Raw genomic sequence first — 16,937 nt, 5'->3', positions numbered from 1 at the left:
TCGTTGTCTCTGATTGGGGATCATATTTAGGCAGCCATTTCCCCTTTTGTGCTTTGTGGGATCTTGACAATGGATAGTAGCCTGTTAGCACTATTATTAGCGTCACGTTTATTTTTTTCTTCTGTTTTGTTTGGTGAGTTTATTAAACATGTGGAATTCTACACACGCTGGGCCTCGGTCCAATCATTATAACGATCATGACACTCTCCGTTTTAGACAGTAGTTTAAACTACGATCTAAACCCCTGGTGATGACCTCTCTTCTCTGCTTTAGACAGTAGTTTATTCCCTATTCTATTCCCTAAGCAATGAGAGATGAGAGACATTGGAACATCACAGACATTGTTTACTAGGAGTCAATATGCCATCAGTAAACTAATAAGATACTTGTAAGATACTAATAACATACTTATAAGATACTAATACTATACTTATAAGATACTTATAAGATAATAGTAAGATTAGACAGACACAAATAAGATACTTATAAGATACTAATAATATATTATATATTATATATATAATATATTTGTAAGTAACTAATAATATACAAATAAGATTTGAATAAGACACAAATAATATAGTAATAAGATTTGAATAAGATGTAAAACTAGCTGCTCTAATAGTCTGTTTGTTTATCTAGAACTCATTCACTCACCTCACAATTATCCTAATGGTTCTGGATCCTGCAGTTAGATTTGAATCCTGCTGTTAAAGAGAGGTTTAAAGTGGATGTGCTCTACACTTGCCTCGCCTGAATAATAAGGTGCAACAATGTTGATTTAATTACGGAGTGAATGATGCTACCACGCACAGATAACAACAAACACCAAGCTTTAATTATTATTTTCTTTGGGTACGTTGAGAGGTAAAGCAATTAAAATAATTGCGTTTAAGTTCTCTTGCCAATCTCCTCCTGTCTAGTTGTTCCATGTGGAAATTAAACGTAAACATGCTTCTGTGTTTTTAGTTTGATGCAGATAGCCCGAAGGGTGTGAGAGACGGAGAGGAGAGAGAGAGAGAGTAAAAAACAACAAATTAACCGTTTTTAAAATGCAACTTTCTCTTTCCTTGCCTAACTGTAAAATCACCACAGAGAAGTCTGGACTCTTCTCCATGGGGTGCAGACATCCTCTCTCATTTTATCTCTGCCTCCCTTTCATCATTCTATTTGTCTCTTTTTCTTTCCTTCTCTCTCTTACTCCATACACATATGCAGGTTGATGTTTATTGTTATGAATCTTGCCTTGGAGGCAGAACTCAGTGATTATCGCAAGATGGGCAAGCTGCATGATGGGCAAGCAGCAAAGTCAAAATGTGGGTTAGGGTCAGGCATTAGGGTTAGTTAGCAGTGCGGTTAAGGTTAGAGTTAGGAATAAGGTTAGCAATGTGGTTGAGGTTAGGGTTAGGTTTAAAATCCGATTTTATGACTGTGGCTGTGCCAGCTAGTGACCATCCTGCAGAGCTGCCTCCAGAACAAGACTCATAACAAAAAACGCTAACCAGCTACACAACAATGGAGGCTGCTGATGGGAGGACGGCTCATAATAATGGCTGGAACGAAGCAAATGGAATGGCATTGAACATCCCATGTTTATGCTGCATTTGATACCATTCCACTAATTCCGCTCCAGCCATTACCACGAGCCTGTCCTCCCCAATTAAGGTGTCCCCAACCTATGCTACATGTATACAGGTGCAGTATTCCTACCACTTAGAAAATGACAGAGTAACAGAAGACAGAGTAACAGATGACAGAGTAACAGATGACACAGAATAACAGAGGAACAGAGTACTTCTACGTGCGTGCCTGTACACCTGCATTGCTTGCTGTTTGGGGTTTTAGACTGGGTTTCTGTACAGCACTTTGATATATCAGCTGATGTAAGAAGGGCTTTATAAATACATTTGATTTGAGGAGCAGAGTAAGAGGGGAGCAGAGTAACAGCTAAAGGCTAACTGATGTTAATAAAATAATATTCCAGACTCTCAGTCTAGCAGTCAGTGTCTCAGTCTAGCAGTCAGTGTCTCAGTCTAGCAGTCAGTGTCTCAGTCTAGCAGTCAGTGTCTCAGTCTAGCAGTCAGTGTCTCAGTCTAGCAGTCAGTGTCTCAGTCTAGCAGTCAGTGTCTCAGTCTAGCAGTCAGTGTCTCAGTCTAGCAGCCAGAGTCTCAGTCTAGCAGCCAGTCTCAGTCTAGCAGTCAGTGTCTCAGTCTAGCAGCCAGTGTCTCAGTCTAGCAGTCAGTGTCTCAGTCTAGCAGTCAGTGTCTCAGTCTAGCAGTCAGTGTCTCAGTCTAGCAGTCAGTGTCTCAGTCTAGCAGCCAGAGTCTCAGTCTAGCAGCCAGTCTCAGTCTAGCAGTCAGTGTCTCAGTCTAGCAGCCAGTGTCTCAGTCTAGCAGTCAGTGTCTCAGTCTAGCAGTCAGTGTCTCAGTCTAGCAGTCAGTGTCTCAGTCTAGCAGTCAGTGTCTCAGTCTAGCAGTCAGTGTCTCAGTCTAGCAGCCAGAGTCTCAGTCTAGCAGCCAGTCTCAGTCTAGCAGTCAGTGTCTCAGTCTAGCAGTCAGTGTCTCAGTCTAGCAGTCAGTGTCTCAGTCTAGCAGTCAGTGTCTCAGTCTAGCAGTCAGTGTCTCAGTCTAGCAGCCAGAGTCTCAGTCTAGCAGCCAGTCTCAGTCTAGCAGCCAGTCTCAGTCTAGCAGCCAGTCTCAGTCTAGCAGCCAGTCTCAGTCTAGCAGCCAGTCTCAGTCTAGCAGCCAGAGTCTCAGTCTAGCAGTCAGTGTCTCAGTCTAGCAGTCAGTGTCTCAGTCTAGCAGTCAGTGTCTCAGTCTAGCAGCCAGAGTCTCAGTCTAGCAGCCAGTCTCAGTCTAGCAGTCAGTGTCTCAGTCTAGCAGTCAGTGTCTCAGTCTAGCAGTCAGTGTCTCAGTCTAGCAGTCAGTGTCTCATTCTAGCAGTCAGTGTCTCAGTCTAGCAGCCAGTCTCAGTCTAGCAGCCAGACTCTCAGTCTAGCAGTCAGTGTCTCAGTCTAGCAGTCAGTTTCTCAGTCTAGCAGCCAGAGTCTCAGTCTAGCAGCCAGTCTCAGTCTAGCAGTCAGTGTCTCAGTCTAGCAGCCAGAGTCTCAGTCTAGCAGCCAGTCTCAGTCTAGCAGTCAGTGTCTCAGTCTAGCAGTCAGTGTCTCAGTCTAGCAGTCAGTGTCTCAGTCTAGCAGTCAGTGTCTCAGTCTAGCAGCCAGAGTCTCAGTCTAGCAGCCAGTCTCAGTCTAGCAGCCAGAGTCTCAGTCTAGCAGCCAGAGTCACAGTCTAGCAGCCAGAGTCTCAGTCTAGCAGCCAGAGTCTAGCAGTCTAGTAGCCAGAGTCTCAGTCTAGCAGCCAGAGTCTCAGTCTAGCAGCCAGAGTCTCAGTCTAGCAGCCAGAGTCTCAGTCTAGCAGCCAGAGTCTAGCAGTCTAGCAGCCAGTGTCTCAGTCTAGCAGCCAGAGTCTAGCAGTCTAGTAGCCAGAGTCTCAGTCTAGCAGCCAGAGTCTAGCAGTCTAGTAGCTAGAGTCTCAGTCTAGCAGCCAGAGTCTCAGTCTAGCAGCCAGAGTCTCAGTCTAGCAGCCAGAGTCTCAGTCTAGCAGCCAGAGTCTCAGTCTAGCAGCCAGTGTCTCAGTCTAGCAGCCAGAGTCTCAGTCTAGCAGCCAGAGTCTCAGTCTAGCAGCCGCAGTCTCAGTCTAGCAGTCGCAGTCTCAGTCTAGAAGTCTCAGTCTAGCAGTCTAGTGGCCAGAGTCTCAGTCTAGCAGTCTAGTGGCCAGAGTCTCAGTCTAGCAGTCAGTGTCTCAGTCTAGCAGTCAGTGTCTCAGTCTAGCAGTCAGTGTCTCATTCTAGCAGTCAGTGTCTCAGTCTAGCAGCCAGTCTCAGTCTAGCAGCCAGACTCTCAGTCTAGCAGTCAGTGTCTCAGTCTAGCAGTCAGTTTCTCAGTCTAGCAGCCAGAGTCTCAGTCTAGCAGCCAGTCTCAGTCTAGCAGTCAGTGTCTCAGTCTAGCAGCCAGAGTCTCAGTCTAGCAGCCAGTCTCAGTCTAGCAGTCAGTGTCTCAGTCTAGCAGTCAGTGTCTCAGTCTAGCAGTCAGTGTCTCAGTCTAGCAGTCAGTGTCTCAGTCTAGCAGCCAGAGTCTCAGTCTAGCAGCCAGTCTCAGTCTAGCAGCCAGAGTCTCAGTCTAGCAGCCAGAGTCACAGTCTAGCAGCCAGAGTCTCAGTCTAGCAGCCAGAGTCTAGCAGTCTAGTAGCCAGAGTCTCAGTCTAGCAGCCAGAGTCTCAGTCTAGCAGCCAGAGTCTCAGTCTAGCAGCCAGAGTCTCAGTCTAGCAGCCAGAGTCTAGCAGTCTAGCAGCCAGTGTCTCAGTCTAGCAGCCAGAGTCTAGCAGTCTAGTAGCTAGAGTCTCAGTCTAGCAGCCAGAGTCTCAGTCTAGCAGCCAGAGTCTCAGTCTAGCAGCCAGAGTCTCAGTCTAGCAGCCAGAGTCTCAGTCTAGCAGCCAGTGTCTCAGTCTAGCAGCCAGAGTCTCAGTCTAGCAGCCAGAGTCTCAGTCTAGCAGCCAGAGTCTCAGTCTAGCAGTCAGTGTCTCAGTCTAGCATCCAGAGTCTCAGTCTAGCAGCCGCAGTCTCAGTCTAGCAGTCGCAGTCTCAGTCTAGAAGTCTCAGTCTAGCAGTCTAGTGGCCAGAGTCTCAGTCTAGCAGTCTAGTGGCCAGAGTCTCAGTCTAGCAGTCTAGTGGCCAGAGTCTCAGTCTAGCAGTCTAGTAGCTAGAGTCTCAGTCTAGCAGCCAGAGTCTCAGTCTAGCAGCCAGAGTCTCAGTCTAGCAGCCAGAGTCTCAGTCTAGCAGTCAGTGTCTCAGTCTAGCAGTCAGTGTCTCAGTCTAGCAGTCAGTGTCTCAGTCTAGCAGTCAGTGTCTCATTCTAGCAGTCAGTGTCTCAGTCTAGCAGCCAGTCTCAGTCTAGCAGCCAGACTCTCAGTCTAGCAGTCAGTGTCTCAGTCTAGCAGTCAGTTTCTCAGTCTAGCAGCCAGAGTCTCAGTCTAGCAGCCAGTCTCAGTCTAGCAGTCAGTGTCTCAGTCTAGCAGCCAGAGTCTCAGTCTAGCAGCCAGTCTCAGTCTAGCAGTCAGTGTCTCAGTCTAGCAGTCAGTGTCTCAGTCTAGCAGTCAGTGTCTCAGTCTAGCAGTCAGTGTCTCAGTCTAGCAGCCAGAGTCTCAGTCTAGCAGCCAGTCTCAGTCTAGCAGCCAGAGTCTCAGTCTAGCAGCCAGAGTCTCAGTCTAGCAGCCAGAGTCACAGTCTAGCAGCCAGAGTCTCAGTCTAGCAGCCAGAGTCTAGCAGTCTAGTAGCCAGAGTCTCAGTCTAGCAGCCAGAGTCTCAGTCTAGCAGCCAGAGTCTCAGTCTAGCAGCCAGAGTCTCAGTCTAGCAGCCAGAGTCTAGCAGTCTAGCAGCCAGTGTCTCAGTCTAGCAGCCAGAGTCTAGCAGTCTAGTAGCCAGAGTCTCAGTCTAGCAGCCAGAGTCTAGCAGTCTAGCAGCCAGAGTCTCAGTCTAGCAGCCAGAGTCTCAGTCTAGCAGCCAGAGTCTCAGTCTAGCAGCCAGAGTCTCAGTCTAGCAGCCAGAGTCTCAGTCTAGCAGCCAGAGTCTCAGTCTAGCAGCCAGTGTCTCAGTCTAGCAGCCAGAGTCTCAGTCTAGCAGCCAGAGTCTCAGTCTAGCAGCCAGAGTCTCAGTCTAGCAGTCAGTGTCTCAGTCTAGCATCCAGAGTCTCAGTCTAGCAGCCGCAGTCTCAGTCTAGCAGTCGCAGTCTCAGTCTAGAAGTCTCAGTCTAGCAGTCTAGTGGCCAGAGTCTCAGTCTAGCAGTCTAGTGGCCAGAGTCTCAGTCTAGCAGTCTAGTGGCCAGAGTCTCAGTCTAGCAGTCTAGTAGCTAGAGTCTCAGTCTAGCAGCCAGAGTCTCAGTCTAGCAGCCAGAGTCTCAGTCTAGCAGCCAGAGTCTCAGTCTAGCAGCCAGAGTCTCAGTCTAGCAGTCAGTGTCTCAGTCTAGCAGCCAGAGTCTCAGTCTAGCAGCCAGTGTCTCAGTCTAGCATCCATAGTCTCAGTCTAGCAGTCGCAGTCTCAGTCTAGCAGTCTAGTAGCTAGAGTCTCAGTCTAGCAGCCAGAGTCTCAGTCTAGCAGCCAGAGTCTCAGTCTAGCAGCCAGAGTCTCAGTCTAGCAGCCAGAGTCTCAGTCTAGCAGCCAGAGTCTCAGTCTAGCAGCCAGAGTCTCAGTCTAGCAGTCAGTGTCTCAGTCTAGCATCCAGAGTCTCAGTCTAGCAGCCACAGTCTCAGTCTAGCAGTCGCAGTCTCAGTCTAGAAGTCTCAGTCTAGCAGTCTAGTGTCCAGAGTCTCAGTCTAGCAGTCTAGTAGCTAGAGTCTCAGTCTAGCAGCCAGAGTCTCAGTCTAGCAGCCAGAGTCTCAGTCTAGCACCAGAGTCTCAGTCTAGCAGCCAGAGTCTCAGTCTAGCAGCCAGAGTCTCAGTCTAGCAGTCAGTGTCTCAGTCTAGCAGCCAGAGTCTCAGTCTAGCAGCCAGTGTCTCAGTCTAGCAGCCAGAGTCTCAGTCTAGCAGCCAGTGTCTCAGTCTAGCATCCATAGTCTCAGTCTAGCAGTCGCAGTCTCAGTCTAGCAGTCGCAGTCTCAGTCTAGCAGTCGCAGTCTCAGTCTAGCAGCCAGAGTCTCAGTCTAGCAGCCAGAGTCTCAGTCTAGCAGCCAGAGTCTCAGTCTAGCAGCCAGAGTCTAGCAGTCTAGCAGCCAGTGTCTCAGTCTAGCAGCCAGAGTCTAGCAGTCTAGTAGCCAGAGTCTCAGTCTAGCAGCCAGAGTCTAGCAGTCTAGCAGCCAGAGTCTCAGTCTAGCAGCCAGAGTCTCAGTCTAGCAGCCAGAGTCTCAGTCTAGCAGCCAGAGTCTCAGTCTAGCAGCCAGAGTCTCAGTCTAGCAGCCAGAGTCTCAGTCTAGCAGCCAGTGTCTCAGTCTAGCAGCCAGAGTCTCAGTCTAGCAGCCAGAGTCTCAGTCTAGCAGCCAGAGTCTCAGTCTAGCAGTCAGTGTCTCAGTCTAGCATCCAGAGTCTCAGTCTAGCAGCCGCAGTCTCAGTCTAGCAGTCGCAGTCTCAGTCTAGAAGTCTCAGTCTAGCAGTCTAGTGGCCAGAGTCTCAGTCTAGCAGTCTAGTGGCCAGAGTCTCAGTCTAGCAGTCTAGTGGCCAGAGTCTCAGTCTAGCAGTCTAGTAGCTAGAGTGTCAGTCTAGCAGCCAGAGTCTCAGTCTAGCAGCCAGAGTCTCAGTCTAGCAGCCAGAGTCTCAGTCTAGCAGCCAGAGTCTCAGTCTAGCAGTCAGTGTCTCAGTCTAGCAGCCAGAGTCTCAGTCTAGCAGCCAGTGTCTCAGTCTAGCATCCATAGTCTCAGTCTAGCAGTCGCAGTCTCAGTCTAGCAGTCTAGTAGCTAGAGTCTCAGTCTAGCAGCCAGAGTCTCAGTCTAGCAGCCAGAGTCTCAGTCTAGCAGCCAGAGTCTCAGTCTAGCAGCCAGAGTCTCAGTCTAGCAGCCAGAGTCTCAGTCTAGCAGTCAGTGTCTCAGTCTAGCATCCAGAGTCTCAGTCTAGCAGCCACAGTCTCAGTCTAGCAGTCGCAGTCTCAGTCTAGAAGTCTCAGTCTAGCAGTCTAGTGGCCAGAGTCTCAGTCTAGCAGTCTAGTGGCCAGAGTCTCAGTCTAGCAGTCTAGTAGCTAGAGTCTCAGTCTAGCAGCCAGAGTCTCAGTCTAGCAGCCAGAGTCTCAGTCTAGCAGCCAGAGTCTCAGTCTAGCAGCCAGAGTCTCAGTCTAGCAGTCAGTGTCTCAGTCTAGCAGTCAGTGTCTCAGTCTAGCAGTCAGTGTCTCAGTCTAGCAGTCAGTTTCTCAGTCTAGCAGCCAGAGTCTCAGTCTAGCAGCCAGTCTCAGTCTAGCAGTCAGTGTCTCAGTCTAGCAGCCAGAGTCTCAGTCTAGCAGCCAGTCTCAGTCTAGCAGTCAGTGTCTCAGTCTAGCAGTCAGTGTCTCAGTCTAGCAGTCAGTGTCTCAGTCTAGCAGTCAGTGTCTCAGTCTAGCAGCCAGAGTCTCAGTCTAGCAGCCAGTCTCAGTCTAGCAGCCAGAGTCTCAGTCTAGCAGCCAGAGTCTCAGTCTAGCAGCCAGAGTCACAGTCTAGCAGCCAGAGTCTCAGTCTAGCAGCCAGAGTCTAGCAGTCTAGTAGCCAGAGTCTCAGTCTAGCAGCCAGAGTCTCAGTCTAGCAGCCAGAGTCTCAGTCTAGCAGCCAGAGTCTCAGTCTAGCAGCCAGAGTCTAGCAGTCTAGCAGCCAGTGTCTCAGTCTAGCAGCCAGAGTCTAGCAGTCTAGTAGCCAGAGTCTCAGTCTAGCAGCCAGAGTCTAGCAGTCTAGCAGCCAGAGTCTCAGTCTAGCAGCCAGAGTCTCAGTCTAGCAGCCAGAGTCTCAGTCTAGCAGCCAGAGTCTCAGTCTAGCAGCCAGAGTCTCAGTCTAGCAGCCAGAGTCTCAGTCTAGCAGTCTAGTGGCCAGAGTCTCAGTCTAGCAGTCTAGTGGCCAGAGTCTCAGTCTAGCAGTCTAGTAGCTAGAGTGTCAGTCTAGCAGCCAGAGTCTCAGTCTAGCAGCCAGAGTCTCAGTCTAGCAGTCTAGTGGCCAGAGTCTCAGTCTAGCAGTCTAGTGGCCAGAGTCTCAGTCTAGCAGTCTAGTAGCTAGAGTGTCAGTCTAGCAGCCAGAGTCTCAGTCTAGCAGCCAGAGTCTCAGTCTAGCAGCCAGAGTCTCAGTCTAGCAGCCAGAGTCTCAGTCTAGCAGTCAGTGTCTCAGTCTAGCAGCCAGAGTCTCAGTCTAGCAGCCAGTGTCTCAGTCTAGCATCCATAGTCTCAGTCTAGCAGTCGCAGTCTCAGTCTAGCAGTCTAGTAGCTAGAGTCTCAGTCTAGCAGCCAGAGTCTCAGTCTAGCAGCCAGAGTCTCAGTCTAGCAGCCAGAGTCTCAGTCTAGCAGCCAGAGTCTCAGTCTAGCAGCCAGAGTCTCAGTCTAGCAGTCAGTGTCTCAGTCTAGCATCCAGAGTCTCAGTCTAGCAGCCACAGTCTCAGTCTAGCAGTCGCAGTCTCAGTCTAGAAGTCTCAGTGTAGCAGTCTAGTGGCCAGAGTCTCAGTCTAGCAGTCTAGTGGCCAGAGTCTCAGTCTAGCAGTCTAGTAGCTAGAGTCTCAGTCTAGCAGCCAGAGTCTCAGTCTAGCAGCCAGAGTCTCAGTCTAGCAGCCAGAGTCTCAGTCTAGCAGCCAGAGTCTCAGTCTAGCAGTCAGTGTCTCAGTCTAGCAGTCAGTGTCTCAGTCTAGCAGTCAGTGTCTCAGTCTAGCAGTCAGTTTCTCAGTCTAGCAGCCAGAGTCTCAGTCTAGCAGCCAGTCTCAGTCTAGCAGTCAGTGTCTCAGTCTAGCAGCCAGAGTCTCAGTCTAGCAGCCAGTCTCAGTCTAGCAGTCAGTGTCTCAGTCTAGCAGTCAGTGTCTCAGTCTAGCAGTCAGTGTCTCAGTCTAGCAGTCAGTGTCTCAGTCTAGCAGCCAGAGTCTCAGTCTAGCAGCCAGTCTCAGTCTAGCAGCCAGAGTCTCAGTCTAGCAGCCAGAGTCTCAGTCTAGCAGCCAGAGTCACAGTCTAGCAGCCAGAGTCTCAGTCTAGCAGCCAGAGTCTAGCAGTCTAGTAGCCAGAGTCTCAGTCTAGCAGCCAGAGTCTCAGTCTAGCAGCCAGAGTCTCAGTCTAGCAGCCAGAGTCTCAGTCTAGCAGCCAGAGTCTAGCAGTCTAGCAGCCAGTGTCTCAGTCTAGCAGCCAGAGTCTAGCAGTCTAGTAGCCAGAGTCTCAGTCTAGCAGCCAGAGTCTAGCAGTCTAGCAGCCAGAGTCTCAGTCTAGCAGCCAGAGTCTCAGTCTAGCAGCCAGAGTCTCAGTCTAGCAGCCAGAGTCTCAGTCTAGCAGCCAGAGTCTCAGTCTAGCAGCCAGAGTCTCAGTCTAGCAGCCAGTGTCTCAGTCTAGCAGCCAGAGTCTCAGTCTAGCAGCCAGAGTCTCAGTCTAGCAGCCAGAGTCTCAGTCTAGCAGTCAGTGTCTCAGTCTAGCATCCAGAGTCTCAGTCTAGCAGCCGCAGTCTCAGTCTAGCAGTCGCAGTCTCAGTCTAGAAGTCTCAGTCTAGCAGTCTAGTGGCCAGAGTCTCAGTCTAGCAGTCTAGTGGCCAGAGTCTCAGTCTAGCAGTCTAGTGGCCAGAGTCTCAGTCTAGCAGTCTAGTAGCTAGAGTCTCAGTCTAACTGCCAGAGTCTCAGTCTAGCAGCCAGAGTCTCAGTCTAGCAGCCAGAGTCTCAGTCTAGCAGCCAGAGTCTCAGTCTAGCAGTCAGTGTCTCAGTCTAGCAGTCAGTGTCTCAGTCTAGCAGTCAGTGTCTCATTCTAGCAGTCAGTGTCTCAGTCTAGCAGCCAGTCTCAGTCTAGCAGCCAGACTCTCAGTCTAGCAGTCAGTGTCTCAGTCTAGCAGTCAGTTTCTCAGTCTAGCAGCCAGAGTCTCAGTCTAGCAGCCAGTCTCAGTCTAGCAGTCAGTGTCTCAGTCTAGCAGCCAGAGTCTCAGTCTAGCAGCCAGTCTCAGTCTAGCAGTCAGTGTCTCAGTCTAGCAGTCAGTGTCTCAGTCTAGCAGTCAGTGTCTCAGTCTAGCAGTCAGTGTCTCAGTCTAGCAGTCAGTGTCTCAGTCTAGCAGTCAGTGTCTCAGTCTAGCAGCCAGAGTCTCAGTCTAGCAGCCAGTCTCAGTCTAGCAGCCAGAGTCTCAGTCTAGCAGCCAGAGTCTCAGTCTAGCAGCCAGAGTCACAGTCTAGCAGCCAGAGTCTCAGTCTAGCAGCCAGAGTCTAGCAGTCTAGTAGCCAGAGTCTCAGTCTAGCAGCCAGAGTCTCAGTCTAGCAGCCAGAGTCTCAGTCTAGCAGCCAGAGTCTCAGTCTAGCAGCCAGAGTCTAGCAGTCTAGCAGCCAGTGTCTCAGTCTAGCAGCCAGAGTCTAGCAGTCTAGTAGCCAGAGTCTCAGTCTAGCAGCCAGAGTCTAGCAGTCTAGCAGCCAGAGTCTCAGTCTAGCAGCCAGAGTCTCAGTCTAGCAGCCAGAGTCTCAGTCTAGCAGCCAGAGTCTCAGTCTAGCAGCCAGAGTCTCAGTCTAGCAGCCAGAGTCTCAGTCTAGCAGCCAGTGTCTCAGTCTAGCAGCCAGAGTCTCAGTCTAGCAGCCAGAGTCTCAGTCTAGCAGCCAGAGTCTCAGTCTAGCAGTCAGTGTCTCAGTCTAGCATCCAGAGTCTCAGTCTAGCAGCCGCAGTCTCAGTCTAGCAGTCGCAGTCTCAGTCTAGAAGTCTCAGTCTAGCAGTCTAGTGGCCAGAGTCTCAGTCTAGCAGTCTAGTGGCCAGACTCTCAGTCTAGCAGTCTAGTGGCCAGAGTCTCAGTCTAGCAGTCTAGTAGCTAGAGTCTCAGTCTAGCAGCCAGAGTCTCAGTCTAGCAGCCAGAGTCTCAGTCTAGCAGCCAGAGTCTCAGTCTAGCAGCCAGAGTCTCAGTCTAGCAGTCAGTGTCTCAGTCTAGCAGCCAGAGTCTCAGTCTAGCAGCCAGTGTCTCAGTCTAGCATCCATAGTCTCAGTCTAGCAGTCGCAGTCTCAGTCTAGCAGTCTAGTAGCTAGAGTCTCAGTCTAGCAGCCAGAGTCTCAGTCTAGCAGCCAGAGTCTCAGTCTAGCAGCCAGAGTCTCAGTCTAGCAGCCAGAGTCTCAGTCTAGCAGCCAGAGTCTCAGTCTAGCAGTCAGTGTCTCAGTCTAGCATCCAGAGTCTCAGTCTAGCAGCCACAGTCTCAGTCTAGCAGTCGCAGTCTCAGTCTAGAAGTCTCAGTCTAGCAGTCTAGTGTCCAGAGTCTCAGTCTAGCAGTCTAGTAGCTAGAGTCTCAGTCTAGCAGCCAGAGTCTCAGTCTAGCAGCCAGAGTCTCAGTCTAGCACCAGAGTCTCAGTCTAGCAGCCAGAGTCTCAGTCTAGCAGCCAGAGTCTCAGTCTAGCAGTCAGTGTCTCAGTCTAGCAGCCAGAGTCTCAGTCTAGCAGCCAGTGTCTCAGTCTAGCAGCCAGAGTCTCAGTCTAGCAGCCAGTGTCTCAGTCTAGCATCCATAGTCTCAGTCTAGCAGTCGCAGTCTCAGTCTAGCAGTCGCAGTCTCAGTCTAGCAGTCGCAGTCTCAGTCTAGCAGCCAGAGTCTCAGTCTAGCAGCCAGAGTCTCAGTCTAGCAGCCAGAGTCTCAGTCTAGCAGCCAGAGTCTAGCAGTCTAGCAGCCAGTGTCTCAGTCTAGCAGCCAGAGTCTAGCAGTCTAGTAGCCAGAGTCTCAGTCTAGCAGCCAGAGTCTAGCAGTCTAGCAGCCAGAGTCTCAGTCTAGCAGCCAGAGTCTCAGTCTAGCAGCCAGAGTCTCAGTCTAGCAGCCAGAGTCTCAGTCTAGCAGCCAGAGTCTCAGTCTAGCAGCCAGAGTCTCAGTCTAGCAGCCAGTGTCTCAGTCTAGCAGCCAGAGTCTCAGTCTAGCAGCCAGAGTCTCAGTCTAGCAGCCAGAGTCTCAGTCTAGCAGTCAGTGTCTCAGTCTAGCATCCAGAGTCTCAGTCTAGCAGCCGCAGTCTCAGTCTAGCAGTCGCAGTCTCAGTCTAGAAGTCTCAGTCTAGCAGTCTAGTGGCCAGAGTCTCAGTCTAGCAGTCTAGTGGCCAGAGTCTCAGTCTAGCAGTCTAGTGGCCAGTGTCTCAGTCTAGCAGTCTAGTAGCTAGAGTGTCAGTCTAGCAGCCAGAGTCTCAGTCTAGCAGCCAGAGTCTCAGTCTAGCAGCCAGAGTCTCAGTCTAGCAGCCAGAGTCTCAGTCTAGCAGTCAGTGTCTCAGTCTAGCAGCCAGAGTCTCAGTCTAGCAGCCAGTGTCTCAGTCTAGCATCCATAGTCTCAGTCTAGCAGTCGCAGTCTCAGTCTAGCAGTCTAGTAGCTAGAGTCTCAGTCTAGCAGCCAGAGTCTCAGTCTAGCAGCCAGAGTCTCAGTCTAGCAGCCAGAGTCTCAGTCTAGCAGCCAGAGTCTCAGTCTAGCAGCCAGAGTCTCAGTCTAGCAGCCAGAGTCTCAGTCTAGCAGTCAGTGTCTCAGTCTAGCATCCAGAGTCTCAGTCTAGCAGCCACAGTCTCAGTCTAGCAGTCGCAGTCTCAGTCTAGAAGTCTCAGTCTAGCAGTCTAGTGGCCAGAGTCTCAGTCTAGCAGTCTAGTGGCCAGAGTCTCAGTCTAGCAGTCTAGTAGCTAGAGTCTCAGTCTAGCAGCCAGAGTCTCAGTCTAGCAGCCAGAGTCTCAGTCTAGCACCAGAGTCTCAGTCTAGCAGCCAGAGTCTCAGTCTAGCAGCCAGAGTCTCAGTCTAGCAGTCAGTGTCTCAGTCTAGCAGCCAGAGTCTCAGTCTAGCAGCCAGTGTCTCAGTCTAGCAGCCAGAGTCTCAGTCTAGCAGCCAGTGTCTCAGTCTAGCATCCATAGTCTCAGTCTAGCAGTCGCAGTCTCAGTCTAGCAGTCGCAGTCTCAGTCTAGCAGTCGCAGTCTCAGTCTAGCAGTCTAGTAGCCAGAGTCTCAGTCTAGCAGCCAGAGTCTCAGTCTAGCAGCCAGTGTCTCAGTCTAGTATTCAGAGTCTCAGTCTAGCAGCCAGAGTCTCAGTCTAGCAGCCAGTGTCTCAGTCTAGCAGCCAGTGTCTCAGTCTAGTAGCCAGAGTCTCAGTCTAGCAGCCAGAGTCTAGCAGTCAACCAAATATTTATCAGATTACACAGACCCACAAAGAATTAGAAAAACAAATCCAATTTTGATAAGCTCCCATATCTACTGGGTGAAATAGTGTGCCATAAATGCAGTAAGATTTGTGACCTGTTGCCACAAGAAAAGGGCAACCAGTGAAGAACAAACACCATTGTAAATACAACCCCTATTTATTTATTTGCCCTTTTGTACTCTATTTGCACATCGCTACAACACATTATAGACATAATGGCCCTAAATAGACAGTACACCGTGGCTAACTATTTGACCATGGTTTCTGATCAAAACCCTAGAAAAACCTTGACAAAGTACAGTCTCAGTGAGCACAGCCTTGCAATTGAGAAGGTTAGACACAGGAAAGCCTGGCTCCTTGTAGAGGAAAGACTGTGCAACCACTGCACAACAGCAGAACCTGAGATGGAGCAGCCTGAATCAGAGGCAGCTGTCTATCGTTGTCTCTGATTGGGGATCATACTTAGGCAGCCTTTTCCCACCTGTTGGTTGTGGGATCTTGCTTGTGTATTGTCGCCTTGAGCACTGCATAGCTTCACGTTCGTTTGGATCTTTATTGTTTTTTGCCGGTTCATGTAATAAAGATGAACCCAAACCACCCTGCATTTTGGTCCGATTTTTACAACGCTCATGACACAATGCTTATTGTTATGCGTATGGTTGTTTTGACCCTTGGTTATTGTTGTTACTGTTGTCCCATTGACTATTTTGATTCTTATTATTTTCATATTGTTAAATGTACAATATGTACATTGTTACGTCATGCCAATAAAGCAAATTGAATTGAAAAAAAATTGAGAGAGACTGACCCAAAATTAAAGTAAGCTTTGACTATGTACAGACTCAGTGAGCATAGCCTTGCTATAGAGAAAGGTCGTCGTAGGCAGACCTGGCTCTCAAGAGAAGACAGGATATGTGCACACTGATTTCTTCTTAGTTTCTCTCCTTTTCTTCAGGAGTTGTTAGGAATCAGTGGAGCTTAGCCATTTTGCTGTGTGTGTGTGTGTGTGTGTGTGTGTGTGTGTGTGTGTGTGTGTGTGTGTGTGTGTGTGTGTGTGTGTGTGTGTGTGTGTGTGTGTGTGTGTGTATATGTGTGTGTGTGTGTGTGTGTGTGTGTGCATATGTGTGTGTGTGTGTGTGTGTGTGCGGGCGTGCGTGTGTGTGTGTGTGTGTGTGTGTGTGTGTGTGTGTGTGTGTATGTGTGTGTGTGTGTGTGTGTGTGTGTGTGTGTGTGTGTGTGTGTGTGTGTGTGTGTGTGTGTGTGTGTGTGTGTGTGTGTGTGTGTGTGTGTGTGTGTGTGTAAATTGACACCTGCAGGAGTGTGGAGTCAATAAGCTCTATGTGCCTAGCCTGAAGGTATGTATTATACTCTGACCTACAGGAAACACAGCCTTTTATTACTGACAGAAAATGCTATTTGAGAAAGTAAAGACAGTGAGAGAGGAAACCTCTATGAAAAAGAAAGTCGTTCAATCGTTCTCTGGCTCCTCTCTCTCTTTCTCCCTCCCTCTCTCTCTTTCTCCCTCCCTCTCATCCCCTCTCTCTCTTTCTCCCTCCCTCTCATCCCCTCTCTCTCTTTCTCCCTCCCTCTCTCTCTTTCTCCCTCCCTCTCATCCCCTCTCTCTCTTTCTCCCTCCCTCTCATCCCCTCTCTCTCTTTCTCCCTCCCTCTCATCCCCTCTCTCTCCTCTTGATCTCACCCCATAATCTCTCTCTCCTCTCCCTCCCTCTCTCTTTCCTCTTGATCTCACCCCATAATCTCTATCCCCCTCTCTCTCCTCTCCCTCCCTCTCTCTCTCCTCTTGATCTCACCCCATAATCTCTCTCCCCTCTCTCTCCTCTCCCTCCCTCTCTCTTTCCTCTTGATCTCACCCCATAATCTCTCTCCCCCCTCTCTCTCTCTCTCCTCTCCCTCCCTCTGTCTTTCCTCTTGATCTCACCCCATTACCCATCTCTCCCTTTAAGAAAAGGCACAGTTGCACAATCCATTAGCTACTAAAATAACATTACAGTTTATTTTGCGTCGGGCATTACGTAACATTGTCTAGCAGCGACCACATCATCTGAGGCTCAACATCTTTATGATTAAACATTATGAAGTGGGGGCAATGTTCCATTAATAGCCTTGAGGAGTAACACTGACGTTAGCAGCACAGAGGAGGTTACACAGACACACTCTTAGGAAATTATTTATTCAGCTTAAGCACATTCCATTTTAGCCCATTTTCTCCGGTAATCAAAGTCGATGAGCTTGAAAAACATGTTTAATAGCTGAAACAATAACCCAAAATAACAAGGGATGCCAAATTATTCTCCAAAAACTGAGGAAGAAGGTTAAGGGTGTGGGGTGTGTGTTTAGGGGGGCAGTCATCAGAGTAAGCAGGAGAGTGGAAATCAAATAGAGATGGTTTAAATTTGCATAACATTAGCTTGTTTAGTGTTTAGCAAAGCTAATGTCTCATATCGAGTCAACCCGGTAGCCACTTAGCATTGCTAAACCCCCTGCTGCAGCTGAAACAGTCGTCTCTAGCCTCACAGCTACACAGCTCTGCTATTACAGTGGAGACCAGAACTGCCTTCATTTAGAATGTATTAGAAATAAACTAAAGTTTCAGAACACTTTAGAATCCTAGGACACATTATCTCAAATGACATTATAACTGTAGCTAAGGCGCTAAAGAAGATGGGACAATCTCCACTTTCAGGAGATTTGAATGTTAGAGTAATACACACACACACACACACACAAACACAACACAACCACTCACCTGTAAGGCTCCAGAGGCTCCAAAGGCTCCAGAGTCTTGGTGCCATAGGCCTGTGCTGTGTCCCAGTAAGCCAGGTAATGCAGGCGTCCAGGACTAGGTCTGTCACCCTGAGACTGTTTACCAGCAGGGACAGCGGCAGGGTAGCTTAGTAGTTAGAGCGTTGGACTAGTAACCCGGAAGGTTGCAAGTTTAAACCCCCGAGCTGACAATGTACAAATCTATCGTTCTGCCTGAACAGGCAGTTAACCCACTAGGCTGTCATTGAAAATAAGAATTTGTTCTTAACTGACTTGCCTAGTTACCATATATCAATGATATCGCTCTTGCCGCGTATGATTCTCTGATCCACCTCTACGCAGATGACACCATTCTGTATACATCTGGCCCTTCTTTGGACACTG

General features: G+C 49.5%; 1 long non-coding RNA gene across 1 annotated transcript in view; it reads right to left on the bottom strand.

Annotated features, from left to right (window-relative positions):
- LOC109893976 (uncharacterized) overlaps positions 1-16,654 on the bottom strand; it is a 37,059-nt gene extending 20,405 nt beyond the window's left edge. Inside the window, exon 1 of the long non-coding RNA XR_002255819.2 lies at positions 16,537-16,654. This is a non-coding gene — a long non-coding RNA (uncharacterized LOC109893976). The remainder of the gene's footprint in view (positions 1-16,536) is intronic.
- Positions 16,655-16,937: the final 283 nt, after the last annotated feature.

Source organism: Oncorhynchus kisutch, linkage group LG7 (genome assembly GCF_002021735.2).
Source record: "Oncorhynchus kisutch isolate 150728-3 linkage group LG7, Okis_V2, whole genome shotgun sequence".
In the NCBI taxonomy this organism is placed as follows: domain Eukaryota; kingdom Metazoa; phylum Chordata; class Actinopteri; order Salmoniformes; family Salmonidae; genus Oncorhynchus; species Oncorhynchus kisutch.
Note: the sequence above shows the minus strand (reverse complement) of the source record. Positions and strands in the feature narration are given on the sequence as shown.